The 23,840-nt window shown below is 36.0% G+C and overlaps 1 protein-coding gene across 1 annotated transcript in view; it reads left to right on the top strand.

Annotated features, from left to right (window-relative positions):
• Positions 1-23,840, top strand: part of LOC109400406 (polypyrimidine tract-binding protein 2) — a 1,522,650-nt gene that overhangs the window by 104,695 nt on the left and 1,394,115 nt on the right. The gene's annotated exons all lie outside the window — the stretch shown is intronic.

Genomic DNA, 23,840 nt, shown 5'->3' with positions numbered 1-23,840 from the left:
GGGGGGAGGGAGGGGGGCAGTGAGGGGGAATGGCCCCGGGCCCCACATTTCATGGGCCCCCACAAAATGATACTGTAACGTGAGAATACAACATGCGAACCCCAGAGTAAGTGTCGAAATAATGTATTGTTGTCTTTATGTATTTTCTGTTGTGCTCCATTCTGTCAACCAAGTCACTAGTAGTAAAAGCAAGCGACAGAATGGACACATCAGGAGTCAAAATATATTCCTGTGTCAAAATCACCGAAAATGTAAGTCTTCCTATATGTAATATTTTATAAGTTTAATAAAGTGTTCTTTTAGCTTTGTAGCATGCGGTAAATATGAATTAGGCGTTTTATTAACACTGCTGTAAGAACGGTGACCCTGTCGTGTTTTCAACACTACACGGTAAAAATTCTGCACGCTGGATCTAAGGGAAAAATCCCTTAACTATTCAACGTCCCAATCAACATGATTTGAAATTCTTTTCCTTTAAAATCACAATGCTGTCAGTTTTGATTTGAGAACCATAACAAACCCACCGAGGAAATTAACTGAAAATCACTTCGATTTGCACTAATGTACAAAGCAATACAATCCAAAGTGAAAAACTGTTGATTCGGTAATGACTGTTTTGGGCATGAAATTAAATAAAAATGACAGGTGGTTGAATGTGTTTTGCTTCGATTCGCACCTCATTATCAGATGTGAAATAGTGTAGTGGTAAAGCAGAAGACTGTAACTCTCAAGGTCCTGGTATCGAATCTTGATGTTGCGGGGGTAAACTTTTTTATTTTTCATTTTGAAATCAAAACATTGTCAACAGTGAATTGAAGTGCACTTCCAGTAAAACTGAAGAGGCATTGGATGTTCTTTTTCAAATGACATTTAGATGATAACAAACTGCTTGGACAGTAGTGCGAATTCAAGTGCCAATCTGTTCATATCAGAGTGCAGATTTTGTACCGTGTACAAAGAACTTCAGTTATTTTCACATCGAAACAGAAAGTTGGTTTCGATGCGCCCGTCCTATCACTTGTTTTCATTATGTTTTTGTTGTTGATAGCACGGGAGCTTGACAGGTCTCATACAAACACACATTTACTTGAATCCGACAAATGTACAGGGGTTCGCAAGACGATTCTCGCGTAACACTTCGGATCAGTTGCGTATCGGAGTTTTGCCAATTGCCATCGAATATAATGAGATGGACTTACGGGAGAATTGTGGGTTATTCAATTGGAGCATTGATTACGAAGAATGAGATGAATGAAGTGAGCGACTTTGCTTAAAAATAGCACAAAAATCGATTTCAAATCATCAACCTTGTATAGAAAGTCGAAAAAAAAATTTGCTCTACTGTATTTTTTTTTCTTCGCGTTTTCAAAGTCAGGGCATGATTCTACACCAAAAATGATCATCAGCTTACCGAGTTCAAAAATGCTATAAACTACCTAGTGTTATTCAAATCGAACCCCCGAGTTGTTGAAATAGTTCTTTGAAGGAACAAGCAAGAATTTTAGGTCAGATTTATGCGGATATCTGATCCGATTTTCTTCAATATAATTAAATCCATGACGAATTTTTCTTCCTGGCTTGAATGTGTAATTTTAAAGCGAACTCCTAATAAATCCATTGCATAATAAATTGCAGTAGATATTTGTGGAGAAATTATTGAAAGATTCTGAAATATTTAAAGTGTTCCAAACAGTTTTTGTTAAAATTGGCTAAAAATTCGTCCGCCAAAGATTATTATGAAATTTTACTTATAATTCTATTCAAAGTAAAACAGAAATTCCATCAGGAACTCAATATGAAATTTCTTCAGCAGCTTTTAGTAAAATTTCCGCTAAAAATATCACTATGGATTTTTTGCCTCTTGAAGTTTCACAAGAAGTTCTTAACAATTATTCTGCGCGTTCACCAGAAACTTCTCTCGAAGTCGCGTTAGGAATGTTTATGCCTAAGTTCCACAAAAAATCATCAATAATTCCGCAAGAAATTCTATTCGGAGGTTTTGCAATATTGGCCCCAAAGATAGCGCTATTAATTTTATCTGAAATTTATCGAAAATGTCTCCTATAAAATCTATTTTCAAATTTTTTAAAGGACTTTCTCATGAATTTCGACTTGATCAATGGAATCTAATACTATGAACACTCTCGGATAAAGCGTTATTTACTTGATAAAATTTCTTTTACAATCGTCTTCAGACTAGATTTTCATATCTGGATCTCTGTTATGCTTAGCTTATATTGGATGCCTTTTTTTTTTCTTCTTCTTCTGTATGGCTCTACGTTCTCACTGGAACTTGGCCTGCCTCTCTCCAACTTAGTGTTCTTTGAGCACTTCCACAGTTATTAATTGGAGGGCTTTCTTTGCCTGCCATTGCATGAATTAGTATATTGTGAGGCAAGTACAATGATACACTATGCCCAGGGCGTCGAGAAAATTTTCCCGAGCGGAACGGGAATCGAACCCGCCGTCTCCGGATTGGCGATCCATAGCCTTAACCACTAGGCTAACTGGAGACCCCACTTTTTCTATTTACGCTTATTAAGCTAGATTAAGGCTAGATTGAGGGGGCAGTTAAAAAAGTATTTATCAAAATATCGGGTCCTGCCAAAAAATCTTTAACAAATCCGTATGTAAATTGTTCAAATTACATACTTTATTATTTTTATCCCCTCACCCCTCGACCAGCCAAGCAGTGGTGGGACAAAATGTGAAATAACCCGAGCAGAGGGGAATATCAAAATAATAACTACGAAATCACAAAACCTGTTTTTATATCTTGTTGTGTTATTATTGAATTATCAAGGCATTACGTTTCCATAACATGTTTTGTTGGACAATCTTATTTTGTTATGACCAAGCTATTGGTATACAGCAATTAAATAACATTTCAATATTACATTTTGTTGTGGCACAAGTTTAGTTATTATTGTATAATTGAGAGTGTACAAATACTTTATCCTATTGCTATCAAAACTAAAACAAGTTTTGAAATAAAACCTACGTCATTGTACAACGTTATTTACAACTGCATATTCTCTCATCAATTTGTCTTCCTCTTCCATTTTTATTACATCCAAACTGAGACAGAGTACAAGCAGACTTTTTCCCACGGAATACTAGCTAGTGATAGTATTCCGTGGGAAAAAGTTTGCATAATGCACCAGCAAAATTTTTGAACGATTTTTTGAAAAGTACGCAAAGTTAGGCCCTAGGTGCGCAAAGTATGTTACGCTTACGGTATCACATTTGATAAGAGGTGTGGTGTATTACGTGACATGGAGGTGCTGTAATGTGTACAAAACCAAGTTCCTGCTGGGCGGTGCGAGGTTTGAAATTGACTGAGATGTAGCTGAAAGGTACCCTACATACATCAAAACGAGAGCATAGCAAACGATATTGAAGGTGGGGTTTGAAAGGGACGTTCCAGATTCCGCCTTTGACATGAGAATTTCAATTATAAAAATGTCAAACTTATTGAGTAAACTTGTTTGAACGAATCTAATACAGACAGCTGAATCCAAAATTGTAGATAGTTTTAAATGGGATTTTTCAGAAATATGTTTGTTTTTTTTCACATGTTTTTCTTGTCGTTCCAGAGGATGAAGTCGGATCTACCTATTTGTGGTAAAAATACACGAATAGTTGAAAATGCGCCTATGAGGGAAGAGAGAAACTGAAGTTCGCAATAATTGTTCCGCCCTTCTCACATGTTGGTATAAATATGTATAACATTCTCAGTCATCACGAAGTCCTATATGATGTAGAATTGTAGGATAGGATGCTAAAGTGGAAGCCATAGGGTAGGGCGGGGCAAGATGAGCACCCTAAGGATCACGTTGAATTTATTGGAAGTGATCACAATTTTTCAAAGTACCTCTCAGTAGTTCTTTTCTATATCATGTTTTCTACCACCCATAAACATAGCAGGGTTCAAAATGCACAACAAGGATTATTTTTTTGACTAAACAAAAAAGATGTTTTATGGTCAGTTCGAACATGCTGCGGGGCAAGACGAGCACCCCCACGGGGCAAGAAGAGCACTTCATTAAAATCTTAATATTTTAACAATAAATTGGCCACACAGTGATTGATATAGTAAATCTTGTTTATAGCTATGGTATCACGTTCTAAAATAATCTGTTTCTTTCTCTAATATTGAAAAAATAATGTAATTATAATACTTTATACAAAATGACCCGAAAAACAATAAACGATTATTAAGTGGCTTATTTTTTTAAATTTACGCAACCAAATAGTTGTAGAGGACACGGAAACTTGTGTTTGGCACAGTTCGGCACTATTGACTGGATTACAATAATTTCAAAATATTTTCTATATTCCCATCAGGGGTGCTCAACTTGCCCCACTATAGGGTAATAACTTAAATTGAATAAATTTTCATGTTTGTTTTTAGAAAATATTTTCTAATGTAAGTTAAAATGCTTTGCAGTAAGCTAGTAATGTTGGCTGATAACCAGAATTACGGTAAAAAATATATTGTGACATAAAAACCTTATTTCATTCTGATGATTTCTTATAAGAAAATGCTCAAAATCCATGCTATTGACTAATTTGACGATATTTTTCAATTAGTTCGTTATGAAGTACCTTATATCAGGTTCATAAACAGGATGAACTTTATTCTAATGGATTATGAAGCTGTTTGGGCAAAAATCACCATAAAAGTAGTAAAACAGAGGGGTGCTCATCTTGCCCCGGGTGGCCATCTTGCCCCGTCCTACCCTATACGTACTTGCTTCCATTTAACCACGAGTAAAGTGTACGCATATCGCATCCACTTCAGCATCCTATTCAACAGCATATGCGATCGTTCAATATCATAACTAATTTTGCTTTCGGAATGTTTGTTATTGAAACATTTCCCGAATTCACTGCTATTAGGTTGTTATTGACGCTAACAAAACATGTTATTGAATTGATTTTCCAGGAACAAATGTTTGTTATGTGACTTGTTATTTTGCCGCTTATGACAGACAAGTTTATAACTCAAAATGTTATGTTAATAACATAAAAATTACTAATTCCATTATGCAGTTATTTTGCTAAAATAACGCAATTTTTTATGCTGTTGTTATTCTTTTCTGCTCGGGAAATATTTGTATCGGCCTAATTTCTTCAATAACAACCCTAATTTTTGGAAGAATTTTCCATATTGTCTGGATTTTTCTACAATGAAAAAAAAAAAAAATCCTCTAAAAAGAGGGCCCCCACATTTGTAAATCCGGCCTTGCCTAAGCATTATGCAGATGCGAACTAGTTCTGTTTCATGGATGAAATGTTAATTGGACTACGAATTAATTTTCATCAAATTGAAATGGCTAAAGCATTTAAATTGCCTGACAGATCATTGATGACAAAATTTTCCGTGCCATACTCACTTTTTCGTTGATATATGTACAGTGTATCAAACAATTGGGTTTTTAAATTAAGAAAAAATCAATGATTTTTTATTTTAAACAAAAGAGCACCTTTTTCTGAGCCGCTATGATTTTTTCAGATTTTTAGAACTTTATTTTGGTATCTAAAATCAATTTCAAAGAGATTTTTTGAAATCACCTTTTGACAGCTGGGCAACTGCTTGACAGCTTCGCTCAGTACAAAATGCGACGAGGGGTGATTCGACAAATCGCTCCCATACAAATTTCATATTGATTTTTATATAGGTTCCCGGGCATTAAAATTGATGAAAATTTGGATTTCGGCTCAGTTTGGCATGCAGATTCAGAATATGGAATTATCTCAACACCACTAAAGAAGCCAATTGTCCGTACAGCAATTTTTTGGTCAAAATAATTTTTCATTCAAATGTTTATAACTTTTTTATACGTCAATCAAAAACGCTGTAATTTTGACCAATCATATACCATATATTGAAGAATGCAGCACTGTAGTTAGCCATGCACTGCATTGCATGGTGCATAACAGGAGAAGCAAACAATAGTTTATATTTTTACTAGGTTGAATCACCGCATGACTTTATCATAATTAATTTGATTTGGCTTTTTTCGGTGATATGGATACTACTCGAAGTAAGAGGGAGTAAGAAAAGTAATGAAAGAATACGGTGGATAGATACGCAAGCGAGCGATAAGAGAAATTGAACAGAAATTGAAATTGACAAAGGGCCATTGTTGAGCAACACAATCACAACGACGATCTTCTTGCCATGCGTTCTCGAGTTGAACGGCTATGTAATAGTAGTTAGATGAATACTACTATCCTCAGACAAGCACCAATTCATGGACAGGCAAATTTCTTTAGTAGTTCTGATTGGAATTTCCTAAATTTCTTAAGAAATTGTCTGAGGAGCCCCAAAGCCTATACATCCGATGGGTATCCAGCAAGACCATACTGAGGGTGATGATTTTGATTCCCGGTCGGACCAGGAACTTTTCGTAAAGGATATTTCCTCGACTTCCTTTGACATAGAGTATCTTCGTGCCTGCCACACAATATTTTACATGCGATATAGTCATTGACAAGGGAAACTCTCAGAACACTAAACTGAGAAACAGACTCTGTCCCAGTCGTCATTACATGCGCAAGAAGAAAAGTAAAAAAAACACTCAGTAAAAATAAGTTTCATGTTATCTCCGTATAGTAATCCAATACAAAACTCCATGAGAAATTGAAGGCTCGCTTCACATCCATACAATGTCGATTCGGTATTATACCTTCAAGATGTCAGCCGCTAACCGGTCGATAAACAAACCATTTCCAACAGGTTTACAGCAGACGCGTGGCCGCGTCGGTTGGTCCGTGGGACAACCGGGTGTAAATAACATAATCGAAAATGCTGATAGTAGGTACCTAGTAGGATGTAGCAGACCCCACATTACATCGCAATTACAGTGCAGAATGTGTTCTGGTCTCCGTTCTCCACTTCTGTACAAGCAGAAATGGCGTGATGCCACGCATTCTGCCGTACCTATACGAGAGCATTGCGTACCATCATCAGACCAGTTACCATCTACCTTTCGTATGAACATGAATAAATTATGCGTGGAACATATGTAAGAGCAAATGTTTTATTCGTTCCGTTTGAACATTCGGATCCACCGCGCGTTGTTGCTGGAGAGGAGATCCACGCTAAGTTTGCGGGGGATGGGTCGACACGTGTGTGTACCAGATAATAGGGACAATACGGCCGTCGAGGTCGACCATTCGCCGCTACCCATGCCAGCGCAGAGCAGCCAGGGTTGGTGAATAGCTTGTTTCGCTTTGTTTCATCCAGGTGAGAGCATGGAAAAAGGTCGCCATGCTTGGTGCTTCCGAGCCTCCACCCTGGTCACCACCGCATCGGGGTCGTCGTTGTCGTCGTCGAAGAGAGGAACTCCATTTGAATATTAGTCCCGGCGTGCTGGCCGTCCGTCCGTCGCAGTTCGACAATGCTGCAGCACAAACAGCATCCTCTGGAAGGAGGGGTTACCAAGTGGGACTCCAAAGATCAGTCGTGTACAGTCGAACCTTATTAGCTCGATATTTTACATCTTGTTATCTCTCCCTGTCTCGATGATTCCGGCTGTCCCATTAATCTGCGAATTTGTTTATTGGAGTTTGAATAAACGTGGCACATAATCAACCAACTAAATTCACCTTGGGAACTCTTTGTAAAATTTGCTTTCCCAAAATTGTCTCTGCAAATGGCAACACGGGATAAGGTCAAGCATCTATCAACATGGTTTTGATATAAAATATCTAATTCGATTGTTCAATAAAGATAATGTATAATCAAGTGGCATCTTTGGCGTCATTTTATAACACAGGAATCTTGTAGTAGCTGGCAACACTGAGCCACTTTGCCGAAATCATCATTTTTCTATTCCCTATGGTTTCGAGAAAGAGAAGTCTGAAACTTTACTTCATAACTAGCGCCATCTTGCGGCGAAACTAACAACTACATAATTGGCACATCACCAGAAAGAATGTTCTTGTCCTTCTGAACAACTTTGCCGAAGACGACCCTTTTCTATCGATTTTCGATCCAGAGATAAAGAAATCTGTAACTTTAATTTATAACTAATTCCACCTAGCGGTGAAATCACTAACTAATTGGTGAATGTTCTTATGAACAACTTTGCCAAAGACACCGTTATTCCAAGTTCACTAGATCTTAAAATATGGCATAATGACTTGATAGGGACAAAACGTCGAAAGACAAAATATCGAATGCCAAAACGTCGAGAGGTCAAAACATCGAAAACGAGTAATATAAGCAAATAGTGAGTTCTTTATTCTAGAAACCTATTCTTTAACTTTTCAACGTTTTGGCATTGAACGATTTGAGAACGTGAGTGCTTCCACTATACAAGAGGGTGTATCGCAACTATTTATTTTTGCATAGCGTCGATATCGAACAAATTGACAACTAATTGTAAGTCAGTATGTACTTATAACTTTGCCAAGGAAAGTATGGCGTTATCTTGTGACGTCTGAGATATTTGCCTACACCCTTTATTAGGCGAAATCCAATCCAAGAAGCTCTAGGATTCTCACAAGCACAACATGGATTCCTATAGAACCACCGAACCACCGTGTTGTAGGTGTCTAGACTCTATTTGATTATTTTTTATCTATATCAGCAGTGTTACCAGCTTTTGAAATGGTTTGGTTTAATTGAATAATGGCGTTCTGAATAACTTTTGATACCAATGCGAAGTTCTATGTATTTGCCTATTTTCACTTGAATCAGTTAACATGTACTTGAGCAGTGTTGCCATCAAAAAAGTGTTGTCTCATCATTGAAAATATCCTAACTTCAAACTTCTTCGTCCCAATATGTAGCCCCTATGTTAACCGGTGTTATGATGCAACACCCCAGTGTTGCCATCTGAGGTCACTTACTTTTCAAAATTTATTCGTATGCTTTTCTGGATTTATAATCACACAAAAAGAGACACCTCTGAGTTTGAGCCAAAAATGTTAAGATTTAGAGCAAAAATGAATTTTCGAGTAATAAAAAGATGCTTTCCCTTTAAGCGCCACAACTTTCTCAATTTTCAACCGATCATAAAAATCACACAAAATATAAGTTTTTAAGATTTTTTTTCTTCTTTTTCAAAATTTCAACTTTAGAGCCCAATAACTTTTCAACTGCTTGACCAATTGTGCATTTGAAATGCAGGATTTTCTAAACGTTTTAGTGGCTATCCAGTCCATTTGTTATGCTAGTCCGTGGAATATTTTTTGAGATTCTGAAAGTTTTCATAGTATTTCGCCTGTAGTTCTTCATGAGATTTCACTTGGAGTTTCTCCAAGCATCTCTACTAGAGTTTCCTCTATGATTACTACTTGAATTCTTACTGATGATCCTCCAAGCAAGCTTTCAGATATTTCTTGAAGGGTCCTTAAAAAGATTTCCGCTAGAGTTCCTACATGAATTACACTTACAGTTTCTTCAGAGATTCGCTTGGCAATTTATCCTTAGAGTATTTCTTCAAAAATGTCTATAACAACTTCTCCAGAAAATCCTCTAACTCCAAATACTACTTAAAGAAAGCCTATATGATAACCTCAAAGCATTTCTTCAGCAATTCCTTCAAGCAGTCTTTCCGAAACTTTTCAAAGGGCTTCTTGAGGCATCCCTACAAGAATTGCGTCATCCCGGGAAATTAGAAAACGGGCTCACTCACCAATGTGGGCGCTATGGAAGGCGATATTTATGACCGTCATATCGACTTCAACGATTTTTTTTTTCGATTGTTTGTCAGCATGCCTTGGTCAGTTGGTGACAAACATGTGATGCAGGAGAATTGGGCAGTTGGTTACTCCGAGATCAACCAGCCTTATGCTGAAAATCTCGTTAAATAATAAAGATAATACATAAAATAAGGTGGTTACATTCAATTCTCCCACATGTATCGAAGACGGCGTGGTTCATGGGGTTGGATAATGGATATACGTCGAGAGTTTACCAGGATAATGTGTCGACTTATGTTCAATCACTACTCTCTGGGCTCGCATTTTTATCGAATAGGGCTCACAGATAGCAATTGTTGTAGCTGCGGTGCAGGCTATCAAGACATCAACCATGTTGTGTGGGAATGCCCCGAATACGGTATTTCCAGATCCGATTTATGTGCATCCCTCAGGGCCCGAGGGAAACCAGAAAAGGAAGGCATTAGAGATGCGTCACAAATAGGAAATTGTAAAATAGTTTCAAAATGAATTCGGCTCCGTTATGCCTGATGGCGCATGAGCATTAAATAAACGATTGAGTAAAAAAAGGATTGCGCCAGAAACTACTTCAAAATGCCTTCCAGCATTTCACTTTGTACTTTTCTGGGTTACCCTCCACGGAATCCTTCAAGAACTCCTCCAAGTGTTGTATCATGAATTGTTTCTTCGAAGAATTCCTGCAATAAATTCTCAGAAAATCCTCCAAGGTTTTGTTTGAAACTTATTCAAATGGATTTTTTTATAGAATGTTCTGAGGTTTCCTTCGTGAATTTCTCGAAGGATTCCAACAAGATTTCCTCCAAGAATTGCTCCAGGAATTCCTCTAAGGATTCTTCATTAACTTCTTCGTTGATTTTTCACAGAATCTTGCCCAATTGGTTTCTCTAGAAAGGAATCCTATAGAAATTTCTCCAATGTTTTCGACAGCAATTCCTCCAAGGATTAATGTTCTTCAGAAATTCGTTCCAGAGCTCCTGAAAGGAATTCAGCAATTATAATATTTCTAACGAATCCACCAGGAACTTCTCCACGGGTTCTCTCAAGAAATACTTCCAGAGAATCCCTTCTGATAATTCTTATTCTTGCAAGAATATTTTCAGAATTTTTGCAGGAATTCTTTTGACGATTCATTCGAGGAAAATTTAAGAATTTCTTCATGAACCCTCTGAAATATTTTGTAAGTATTCTTCAAAATTCTACAAGAATTCCCTTGTAAGTTTGTCAATTTTTTTGTTATATTTTTGCAGGATTATCTCCAAGTTTTTCTGGAAAGTCTTGCAAGACATCTTTGGATCCAAAAAATTAAGCAGTTTCTCCGAGTATGCAAAAAAATGCAAAAACTTCTGGCGGAAGTCCTTCAAGGATAGCATGAATTCCATTTAAAATTTATCCCAGAATTCATTTCAGGAACTCCTCCAAGGATTCATTCCGAAATTTTCCCACTCATGCTTCCAGGAGTTTTTCCACGGATTTCTTTAGAAATTCCTCTATTGATTGCTTCAGCAATTTTTCCAAAGACTATTTCAGGAGATCCTACAAGGATTCTCTTTGAGATTTCTCCACCAAATCCTTCAGACATTTCTTTAGGAACTCCACCAAGAATATCTTCTGGCATTACTGCATACAGTCCTTCAGAAATTACTTCATATATATATTTAGGGATTTCAGTCAAAGATTCTGTAACGATTCTGCCAATGATTACTTCACTAATCACCGCAGAAATTCATTATGGAACACTTCCAATTTTTTGTTTAAATATTTTTTCTTAAACCTCTTTCAAGGCTTGCAGCAGTATTTCCTTCGAGATTTCTTCAAAAACTTCTCCTAGGACTCTATCAGGAATTTCTCCTAGCATTTCGAAAAAAAAACTTCAAGTTTATCTAAAATCAATAAGGTAGATTACACTATACTAATGTTGAACAGTTTCTGAACTTAATTGGATTCTAAATCGAACTTAAGTAATATTCTCGCAAAACATAAACGGCTGATGTAGAAGCGTATGCACTAGGTTGCGGCTTATTTTTGAAACGTTGTTGAAACCTAAAATTCATAAGCTTTTTTGGATTCAAATGACATAAAAAAACCTCTGAGTTTGTGCCAGAAATATTGAGATTTAGAAATGGTGCAATCGCCTCAAAGTTGAATTTTCGAGAAATAAGAAGGTGTTTTCACTTCAAGTGCCATAACTTTTACAATTTTCAACCGATTTTCAGTATTTTTCATGAATCTTTCACGAATTACGTTTCAAATAAACTTGTAGAATATGAATAACTTCCAAAATCTAGCAAAATATGAATTTTTAAGATTTAATTATTTTTTTTTCCTTTTTTTTACTAAAAAAACTTTGATAACTTTTTGACCGCCTGACCATTTTCAAATCTTTAAGAGTGTTTTTGTAGATATTTCTGTTGAAATTTGTGAAGGAATTCCAAGAAGATTTCTCCAAAGACTTTCGCTTGTAATCCTGCAAGAGTTCTTGTTGGCATTTCTCTGTCGATTTCTCCAAAAACTCTAGGAATATCCGCTGGGATTCTTGCGAAGGTTCCCTCTGTCATTTCTACAGGGATTTTTTTTAAGAATTCCACCAGAAATTCCACTACAAATTTCCACAAAATACCAGCTAGGTTTTGTCCAGAAATACCTCTTTGAATTTATCAAATCAAATCCAATTTAACTTCCGGGATTACCTCTACACATTTGTGCTGGGATTCCTGGAATTATCCATCCAGCAACCCCTGCTGTAATTTCAGAAATTCACCCAGATTTTTTTCAGGAATTCTAGGGATTTTCCAGGAATTCCTCTTCATTTCCTTACTAGAAATCCTCTTCAGATTCCTTTGAGAATTTTTGCTGAAGTTGCTCCTGCAATTCTGATGGGATTCCTCCAGGAATTTGTTGTGAGAATTCTCTAAGAAGTCCTGCTGGAATTCCACAAACAATTCCTAGAGGATTCCAAAGAGCACTAACTGCAAAAGTATTATCGGAAAATGCTTTTGAAATCCCAGCAAAAATGCTTGGAGAAATAGATGGGAGTTCATGAAAGAATCCCTGCAAGATTTCCTGGAGGGAAGAAATTGAAGAAATCCCTAAAAAAATCGTCGGAAGAATTTCTGGTGGAATCCCATGAATAATGAATTCATGAAGATATTCTTGAAGAAATACCTGGAGTCTTCTTCTTCTTTATGGCTCTACGTCCCCACTGGGACTTGGCCTGCCTCGCTTCAACTTAGTATTCTTTGAGCATTTCCACAGTTATTAATTGAAGGGCTTCCTTTGCCTGCCATTGCATGAAATTGTATATTGTGAGGCAAGTACAATGATACACTATGCCCAGGGACTCGAGAAAATTTTCCCGACTGGAACGGGAATCGAACCCGCCGTCTCCGGATTGGCGATCCATAGCCTTAACCACTAGGCTAACTGGAGACTCCCAGTACCTGGATTGGATTCCCTGAATGAATTCCAGGAGAAATTCCTTGAAGGTATTTCTTCAGCAATCCCCGCAGGCAGGGATGGCATGCTCCTCAGTGTGTGCAAGTGTGCGCGGTTTTAATATGAAAATGAGCTGCACTGTGCACATTTTCAGTGCGGAATGCCATCCCTGCTCGCAGGAATCCCCTAGAGAAGCCCATCCATCAGGTATTCCTGGGGGCATTAAGAGAAACATCTTTAGAGAAGTCCTTTCGGAATTCCCATTTGCGAAGCTAGCTTTTTCTTTTTTTCTTACATACTCTCCTAAACAAACACGAGAAAGAGAAAGATAGAAGAGTTTCATCCCGCTCTTTCTCGTGATTATCAAGAGAATGAGTGGGAAAAAAGGAAATGCTGGCTACGCCAATGGGAATTCCTTCACAAACGTCTGATAGGATTCTAACAATTCTTTGTTTGATTGATTCAGAGATTTCTCCATGGAATCCTATACATATTTTTATACATATTTCTACTGTGATATCTTAATGGATTCCTCCAGAATTTTCTCCAAGGTATTCTACAGAAATTCCTTCTGCTTTCTCATTCAAAGATTTTTTAAGGATTCCTTTAGATATTTCTAAAGGAGAGTTATAGTGCCAGCAGAAAATCCTACTAGAATTTCTCCAGGAATTCTTGATTGAATTTCTCAAACATTTTCAACTGGGTTTTCTCTAGGAATTGCTCTGAAGAGTCCTCCTTCCTGGAGGATTCCCAGTAAAAATTGCCTGATATGAAATCTCTGCAAAACTTCCTGGATTCTACCGGAAATTTCTGAATATTTCTCATTATTATTCCTGGAGCGATCCCAGAAAGAATTCCTAAAGGAATCAAGTTGATTCCCAGCTGGAAAATTTGTAAGAAAATTTCCGAACAAATTCTCGTACAAATCCCCGAAGAGATCATAGCAGGATTTTTAGGAGGAATCTCAGCTGTAATCACTAGCGTAGACATCTTTTCCTCTTTTATTCACTCATTTTTCTGAACAAACACAAGAAAAAGGAGAATGGAAGAGGGCAACTCCTCCAGGGAGTTGAACCACAGGATCTGTTCCACTTGGAGCGATATCCCAGTAAGAAAAAGATCAGAAAGAGGTGTATTTCATCACAAAGAACAACTTTGTAGAATACACGAAAATTCCCAAAAATCCCTAGAAAAAGTTATATCTGAAAACCTATTTCAATGGGTGCTTCACTAAAAATGACACATAACTCTTAAAGTTGAACGAATATGGTAGTGGTTTGTTCGGCAAACTGTCCAACAATATGCTTCTCTTCTACTTTGCAGAAAACACAAATACTCTATCTTCATTTCGAAAAAAAAATGCATTCCTGACTCACTTTTAGGTGGATTAATCACAAAGATAAAATTTCCTAAATAAAGAGTTAAGTATATAGAACTAATTCTTCTAAGACTCCTCTAAACTTCTAAGATACCTCTAAACTCAATTTTTAAAGCCACAAAAATGGGTTATGAACGTAACTGTTAGTATACAGTATGTAGCAGGTTCCTCCGGAGATTTTATCCGGTAATCACAACCGGTAGTTCTCAAACGGTCCAAAACTGTTAATGAAAATGTTCGATGGTAGAGGTGTAAGTTTTAATGAGAATAGAGAGAATATGATTGCGAATAATAATGGAAAACACGCTGTGTACCGAAAGACACCATTCTCCAAGAATCACGAGTTAAAATGGCCAGGAAGAACCGAAATCCGGAACATCCGGAACCGGTTGCATAGCGGCAGCATGGTCATAGCATAGAGCGACCATTTTATGTGTGAGGTTCTATAAAATTGCCAAAAAATACCCTTGTGGCTATGCTTTTCTCAATATCCAGATAGGGGGAGGGGTCAGGGGGATGCCATTCCCAGATATTGGAAGACGAACTAATCGTATATAATTGGAAATTTGTGCCAAGTTTTTTCATTGTATGGTCTTTGAGTAAAACCGTTTGAAAAACATAGTTCGTCTAGGGCAGGGGTTTTCAGGCCTTTTGTCTCGCGGTGCACTTTTCAGAAATAAATTGCTTCCGTGTCAGAACCGCCCTGCGGTTTACATTGGACAAACTTGGAGGAAACTCAAAATTCACCTTCGTGAACATAAACACGCAGTCGAAAATGAATGAGCCAATGAATCCAGTTTAGCAGTACACACTACACATTTGGACCATGCTGTGGATTGGGAGAATGCTAAGCTGGTGAAGAACGTTAGAAAAGCTGCACAACTAAACGCCTGGGAATCTATGTACATCGCCACAGCTGATCGTCCTCTCATGAACGAAGACGAGCCCCCAATACAATCCCCCCTCTTCAACTTGACTATGCTGAGAATTCAGTAAAACAACAATAACTTTTTCGACGAGTACTGTGCGCAGTACGATTGTATTAGTGCTCCATGTAATCAGTCGGACATCGTCCTGTCGATGGGAAACGTCGAGCCCGAAAGCGTACGACTTAAAAGGTAAATTTAATTCCTTTTAATTTGTTGTATAAACTATAAGTGTCTCTCGTCGCGTTTTATGTATATTGTCGAGGTTCTACGTTAGCACAAACCTCAAGAAATTGACATCCATAGATCAAACAAGTTCTTAGAAAAAAATCCTCTATAAATCGTAAACAAACTTCCATTAAGGCGAAACTGGGAGCATTTTCTCATTTTTTGGTTTTTGATTTTTCATTATATAACGAAGCAATATTTTCAAAATCGGTTTTCGTGCACATGTAGAGTATACATCAAGGTATCTTCTGATTTTTTGTTTTTTGGTGGAAAATGTTTTTCATTTTTGCAGAAACCATTTTTTGTTAAATTTTGTTCAAAAAGTGGTTTCTGCAAAAACGAAAACATTTTCCATCGTGAAAAAAAAAATCAGATGACACCTTGACTCATACTCTACATGTGCACGAAAACCGATTTTAAAAATATTGCTTCGTTATTTAATGAAAAATCAAAAACCAAAAAAAGAGGAAATGCTTCCAGTTTCGCCTTAAGGTGGTTGGTGGTAAATAAGTTGGAAATAATTGGAAGATCTCTCCTTAGAATCTAGGAAATATTAGTTAAGAAACTTTTAAAATTAGTAGTCTTCCTGCTTTGTTCCCATTTTCTTGAAGGTAATAACATTGCTATCAGTCATTTAAGTTGTTAGTCTATTTACTTATTGAGTATTTAAACTTGTGGCATGTTCACAACAAAAGACTACTGTCGTGGTGCACTTGCCAAGGCTTTGCGGTGCACAAGTGCACCGTGGAACACGATCTGAAAACCACTGGTCTAGGGCTTTTAAGGGTCAAGGAATCCTTCACCTGCAAACCAAATTCTGACATTACATGCCAAAGCTGATTTCTTCTCATCTAAGCTGTTGCTACGAAATCAATGAAAATTGTTAAACTCTCATTGGGAACCACTGCTTTACAACATGGTGGCGATTGCCGAAGAACGCGAGGGCGGCAGTCAGTGCGGTGTTTGTACAGTAATGTTGCTAAAATATGGATTCCAGTTTCCGACACTACATATGGACGGGGAGGAGACTTCTGAAAAGCGAGCGAGGGTTCAAGGAGTCAAATATATACCGCTCGAATGAGGACGGCCGAATCCTTCCCGCCACCTCACACACTTCGGAAGGGGCATTCTTCATAAATAAATGAACAAAAAGTGAGAGCAAACAATAGAAAGAATAAAAAATTAACTACACACTTTCGCCTTCACCCCGCTTTCGTTCCCGGAATGCGATTCATAACCGGAGAACCCATGGGCATGGGCGGCAGTCACACGTTAACTGGATAAAGTAAAGCTTTCCGATGACATTTTTGTTTTCGGCGAAATGAAATTCATCTGTAAATTGGATGACACTTCGACGAGTGTTCTATATTTATAATCCAATGCGTATGAAATTCACTTTCCGACGGCGACGACGGTTGAATGTTGCAAAATGGACCCTTGGTTCCCAAACCCATGGACCATGTAATGTATGTATTTGTCGCTGTTGGCTTTGTATCTCACTTTCTGCTGCATGACAAAGCCATGTGTGAATGTTTGTGTGCATACGGATAAAAAGTATACATACGCTTCATGAATATTTCATCCGTTTTCAATATTTCTCTCGATGATCCAAACACAGAAAAACGAAAGCCAACAGCAAAAGCAGAATATCCGATTCCGATATTAAGTACCGTGCTATTGCTGTAGCATAAGGGAAATGTTGTCAATGAAAATGACTAAAATATAAACGACTCATAAGAAAGTGGTCATTCTTCATAAATAATTCCAAAAGTGCCAGTGAAGAAACAGGGGTGTAAGCAGTCATAAATTACAAAAGTTCCATAAACAAATAAAAAAATGCATAAATAAATCAAAAGTTTCCATAAATAATTGATTTTTGAGCAATTAAAAATGTCAAAAATGCAATGAATAAATCAACTGTTGCAATAAAAAAAAACCATTTTTCCCACCAATTAGCTACGAATTTTCCATAAATAAATCCGATTTTTCCATAATAAATTAGAAAATTCACAATAAAAAAATATCGAAAAAGCAATAAATAATTTAAAAAGTGCAATAAATAAAAAAATAAATTATCAATAAATGTCAAAAAACGAGCAATAAACGTAAATGCATTTTGAGCCAAAAAAATACATAGACCATGCGGCGAAGCCGCATAGAGGATTGAGGAACTGAGGCGGCAGAAGGCCGCCGAAGTTTCCGATATCCGATGCACCGCAACTGCATCGTTTCGGTTCTAGGAAAACCACAGATCCAATAATTTGCCCGGTATAATGCAAACATAGATGTTATCCCTTTTTTAGGTCCGACGAGCGATAGCGAGTTCGGACAGCAAGCGATTGCTCGGTAAATTGCAATCATAGTTAAGCAGGCTTTTCAGTCGTTACAGTCATATAAGTGCGATTCAGCATTTCACTGCCTCAGACTTTCCTGCATTTGTTTTTCATGGGTAATTTAGTCTTTTTTTATTGCATTTTTTGAATTTTTTATTGCTTTTTCGATATTTTTTTATTGTGAGTTTTTTAATTTATTATGGAAAAATCGGATTTATTTATGGAAAATTCGAAGTTATTTGGTGGGAAAAATTGCTTCTTTTATTGCAACAGTTGATTTATTCATTGCATTTTCGACTTTTTTAATTGCTCGAAAATCAATTATTTATGGAAACTTTTGATTTATTTATGCATTTTTTTATTTGTTTATGGAACTTTTGTAATTTATTACTGCTTACACCCCTGTTTCTTCACTGGGACTTTTCGAATTATTTATGGGAAATTTTGCATTTATTATGGAACGTTTAATTGTCTGCCCAATGAAAATCCTCTTTGTCGTTACAGTTGTCGTTGCAAATCTATCGGATGTGCCGATGCTACTACAGTGTCTCTCTATACACCCCCGCTCCTGACTTGTAGTTCATGAATTTATAAGTTGGCTTTATTCTTTATTCGGTATATTAAATTTATTTAATAAGCAGCTGCATGTAAATCAATTTTATGTCTTTCCTTGAAGTTTTCAAGATACCGTTTAAGCACAAACATTAGTTCTGTGGTATAGTTTATTGCATTGCTAACTGGACTGCGACAGAATGCGGAATCTTAAATAAAAGTGCGAATTTGCATCAAATCGTTCCGATGTCTTCCCCGTACTTATTCATCATGAGCTACTGAATAAGTGCGGTGAAGACACCGAAACGATCAGACACCAAATCGCACTTTTATTTGAGAATCCGCACTTCCTCGTCGCACTTTTAACTGCGCAATGCGCAATACATGCTCTCTTATTCGTTTTTGTTGATACACATACAAACTGTTGCTCCAGTGTTGACAAAGATATTCATACACAAATGAGTATAATCATGATATCGTACAATTTGTAGCAGTGGCGTAGCAAGGGGGTGCGGTGGGTGCCTTCCGCACCGGGCCACCGAATTCAGGGGGCCTCCAAATCAGGGCAGGTCTAGTGTAATAAACCTTCCCTGATTTGGAGGCCCCCTAAATTCGTAGGCCCAATTTGAATAAAGTTCTGTGATTAGCGAAAGATTCCTATAAGTATAAGTTCAATACTTGCCAATCTGCTGATAGGTATATAGGGGCCTCTTCGTGATTATCAAGAGTTATTGGAATGGGGAACACATGAAGTTCTATTACATTAGTTTACACAATAAAACGAAAGTCTGTCAACGTCCAACATTTTTGAAGCATAATTCAGCGCTGATTTCGAAACCGTGCTTCAAAAAATTTAAAGTAGAATAGTTTTTTTAGTTTTATCTCAATGTCGAGTTTACAACTTTTTAAAATATAAAAATTCTTATATCTTGCGTTTTGTTCAACCAATTTTAAATATTTTTCCATAAATTAAAAGCTGAATATAATACCATTCGATCATCTGAATGCAGGTTTTGCGTCAGATTGATGAAATTCAAGATATTGGCGAGTTTTGGGGACAATCTCCTATAACATTTCTTCAGGAATTTCTTCAAAAAATTCTCAAGAAATCCTTCAGGAATTCCTTTAAGATTTTTGGTAGGATTTTTTTCAATCAGTCGTTTAGAAATACCCCTTCGGAAGTGTTCATTAAGTCATTCAAGAAATCCTTCAGTATGACTTTAAGGAATTTCTTCAAGATTGATTTTAGAGATTTCTTTAAGAAGGAATCTTGCAGGAGTTTCTCATGGAAATATCTATGGTGATTTTTTGAAATCATGCTTGGAGCCATATCTGAATGGATCTTGGGAGATTTTCTAAAGAAATTTGAATGAATTCCCGAAGAAATCCTTGTAAAAATGTCTGTAGGAGTTTTTGTATAAATTGCTAAAGAAATCCTTGAAGAATCGCCTAGTTGAATTCTAAGATGTGTTAGGGAAGAATCATTGGGTTGATTTTGGAGGCATATTTGATGATGATCTTGAAGGATTACTACAGTCTATGAAGTAGTACTAGAAGTACTAGGAGTACTATGAGTATTTACTTAAAGCATTCCTGAAGAAAATTTGCAAGCAAAGGGATTTTTGGAAGAACTACTTATGAAACGCCTAGATAATTATTCTAAAAAATCAATGTCGGAAACCTCAAAGAATTCCAAATTCTTTGGTGCAAATAAAAAAAAAACAATCTTCAAAACAATTTCTATATATTTCCTTGGAGGAATTTCTGTAAGACCCCTTGAGGAAGTTTGTGCAGGAATTCTTTGGGGATGAATGTGTTCATCCTTTGAGAAATCCATGAACGAATCTTTATACGTAACTTGAAAAAAAAAATCCTTGGAGAAAAGATTAAATCTTTACTTAAATTTCTTAAAAGATTCTTGAAAGAATTGTGAAAGAGGACTTGAAAACATTGCCTAAGAAATCTTTGGATGATTTCCTACAGCAATCGTTAGAGGAATTTCTGAGGAAATCCCTGCAGGTAAGACAAAAGAAATCTTGCACAAATTCTTAAGAAAACTTTGAAAGGACTTCAAAAAGAAAATCGTATAGGGCAGTGCAAAAAGAACACTTGAAGAAATTTCTAAAAAATCATGAAGGAATTCCTAAAGTATTTCTCTGAAAAAATGTTGAAGAGAACATGTGGAGTAGCTCCAAAGGAATCGTTTGTGGAAATCTTTAAGAAACTCTTTATGGAGTTCTTAATATGATACATAATACTAAAGAAATCCCTTCAGAATTGAAGGAGAAGTTTCCTAAGGAATCGCTGTAGCAACTTTCGAAGGAAATCTTGAAGAATTTGTAAAGAAGTCCTTGAAGTATTTCCCAGATGAATCGTAAAAGATCTCCCAAAAAGAGTTCTTGAAACTCCGGACATGGAAAAAAAAAATGCTTGATGAAATCGTTAGAAACATTTCTTAGAAGTTTCGTGAAGGAAATCCGGGCACAACTGGTGTTATCGCTAAAGAAATCTTTAAAGGTATCAATAGAAAAAATTCTGATAAAAATCATGGAAGAATTCATAAAGGATTCATTGAGGAATTCCAGTAGAATTTCTTGGAGGAAACCCTGTGAGAATTTTTACATCATTTACAATAATTTCTGAAGTATTCGGATTTTTTTTTGTATCTTTTTCAGTAATTGATTCGGAAACCCTTGTTCAAATTCGTTAAGGAATATCTTTAAACATTAATTTGGAAATCCATTCGGCAATTGCTCTGAAAATTTTCTTTGGCGATTCTTTTGATTAATTGTTAGGCAATTCCTTTGGAAACTTCTTCAACTAATTATCGGTAATGCTACAAAATTGGCTTCAGATTTTTATTTTCACGGAAATTTCGTTGGGAATTCCGTCTGCAACTTTTCACTGATTTTTTTTTCAAATTCGTTTGAGAAAACCTCTGGTAATTACTTTCGAAATAACTTCAACACTTTTGTTGAAACTTCTATGCCAATGATTGGGTAATTCATTTGGCATTTTTCTGGTAATTCATTCGGCAAATTTTCTGTGAGTTACCTGAAAAAAATTTTGGAATATTTTTTGGTGGAGTATTTTTGACAAATTCTTGGGAAATGCTTTGATTGGATTTGATCCAAAAATTCCCATTCTTGGGGTTTTCTTTGCAAATGTTTTTGAAAACTATTTCGGCACTTCCTTCGAAATCTGGTTCGAAAACTCTTTTGGATTTTACTCGTCAATAATATTCGAAGTTGAATTAGGTAGGTTATTATTTAAGAAAATATCTTTGACATAACTTATTGAAATTCTTTGGGCAATTGCTTTAGATATTTATCACGGGATTTTAACAATCTCTTCTAAAGTTTCACCAGCAGTCCGTTTGCCAATTACTTTTGTAATTCTTTCAATAGTTCAATAGTCGACATTCATTCGACAGGTACTTTGAAAATTAATTGGTCAATTCGTTTGTAAATTTTAGTGACAACTTTTAAAAGCTTCTATGGTAATTCCTCTGCAAATTACTTCTGATAATTATTCATGGAATTCCATTTGTTATTACTTTTGAAGTTCTATGAGATACACTTTTGCAAATTAAAAAAAAAACAAGGATTTACAACGGAACGACCGAGAAAATCTCAAGAGAATTACCAAAAGAATTTCCAAAAAAAAATTGATTACCAGAAGAGATCACAAACAATTTCCTAAAAATGTATGAAGAAATTCCAATAGAATTTCTTGGAGGAATTTCCGTGAGAATTAAAAAAATTCTTATATTTTTATATTTTTTAATTTGAGTTTCTAAAGTATTCATTGGAGGAATTAATAAATCCTTAAAAAGGCTTATTAGAGGAATTTCTAAAAAAAAATCTAGCAAAAACACTCAATGCATCCTCTGGAGGAACGCCTATAGAATTTCTTGGTCGAATTTGTGTAAGAATCTCCGGAAAACTCTTGCAGGAGTAATTAAATAAATACATAAAGAAATCCTTGCATGAAAGGATCCCAAAAGATTTCTTGTACAAAATTATTTGTAAAATACCAGGGAAAATCAGTTTAAGAATGAATGAATGAAATCAATTGAAGAAATTCTGAGAGATTACTTGAATAAAATCTGATCGAATCTTCGCAGAAATCGCAAGAGAATTTATTGGATAAACTACTAAAGAAATCTCTGTAAAAATTCCTGAACGAAGTTTGGGAGCAATTTCTAAAGGCTTCTTTGAAGAAATTCCTTTAGAATTTTTAGTAACCTCAGGAGAAATCCTAAATCGATTCCTGGAAAAATGCCAAAAGTAATCTTTGGTAGAAGCTTTGGAGATGTTATGAAAAAAATAATCAAGGAAAATCTGACAGAATCTTGTGATAATTTCCAACAGAAATATTTAAGAAATCCTTGAAAAAATACTTGTATGAATTCTTGAATCGATTCCTGAAAAATTCCCGATGGATATCCTCTATGAATTCCTATTCTTGCATTAATCACTAGAATGATGCTTCTAGACATTCTTAAAGTATTCCTGTAGAAAGTGGAAAAATAGTCTTAGCAGGAATCCTTGGAGAAACTTCTGGAGAAATTATTTGTTTTGATAAGATAGGGTATCTGTTACTTTACCATTTAAGCATATAATTTTCATCCCCTCAAAACAAAGGAATGAAGGGCTTTTATTCTGTTTCTTTCTTTTTTGTATATTTGTTAGAAGTGCTCACATAATTACATAAAAAGTAACGTAATAATTCTGGAGGAATCAATCCTAAATTCTGGAGAAATTCTTGACCGAGATGCGTCATGGAAACTTAGAATGATTTTTCGAAAGGTTATTTGGAAGAATTATGAAGGAGTCTTATCAAAAATCGGCATTGAATTGTTTTGAAAAGTGCCCAGAGGAATACTAGCAAAAATTCTTGAAGGAATTCTCGAGAAAATTCCTATAGTTGATGGATATTGAAAAATTTGTTACAGGAAGTCCAGAAGGATTTCTCGAAAGAATTCCTACGGAACTCCTACAGAAGTCCATCTAAAAATTTAATTTGGGAATTTCTTGGAGAAATTCTAGGATGAATCTCGTAGTAAAACCTTAGAGAAACTTCTTGAAGAATCCTTGCAGATTTTTTTGTAGCTTTGGTTGGATTTCTGAAGTTATCCTAGGAAATAATTCTTAAGGCATCTTAAAAAGGACGCCAAGATAAGTTATGAATGTTGAGGAAATTCCAAGTTTAATTATTGGAGAAATATCTGAAAGAGTTATTTGACGGAATAATTGAGAAATACTTGAAGAATCTATGGAGAAATACTTG

Source organism: Aedes albopictus, chromosome 1, assembly GCF_035046485.1.
Source record: "Aedes albopictus strain Foshan chromosome 1, AalbF5, whole genome shotgun sequence".
Lineage (NCBI taxonomy): Eukaryota > Metazoa > Arthropoda > Insecta > Diptera > Culicidae > Aedes > Aedes albopictus.
The sequence above is the reverse complement of the archived record's forward strand: the minus strand, read 5'-3'. Positions and strand labels throughout refer to the sequence as shown.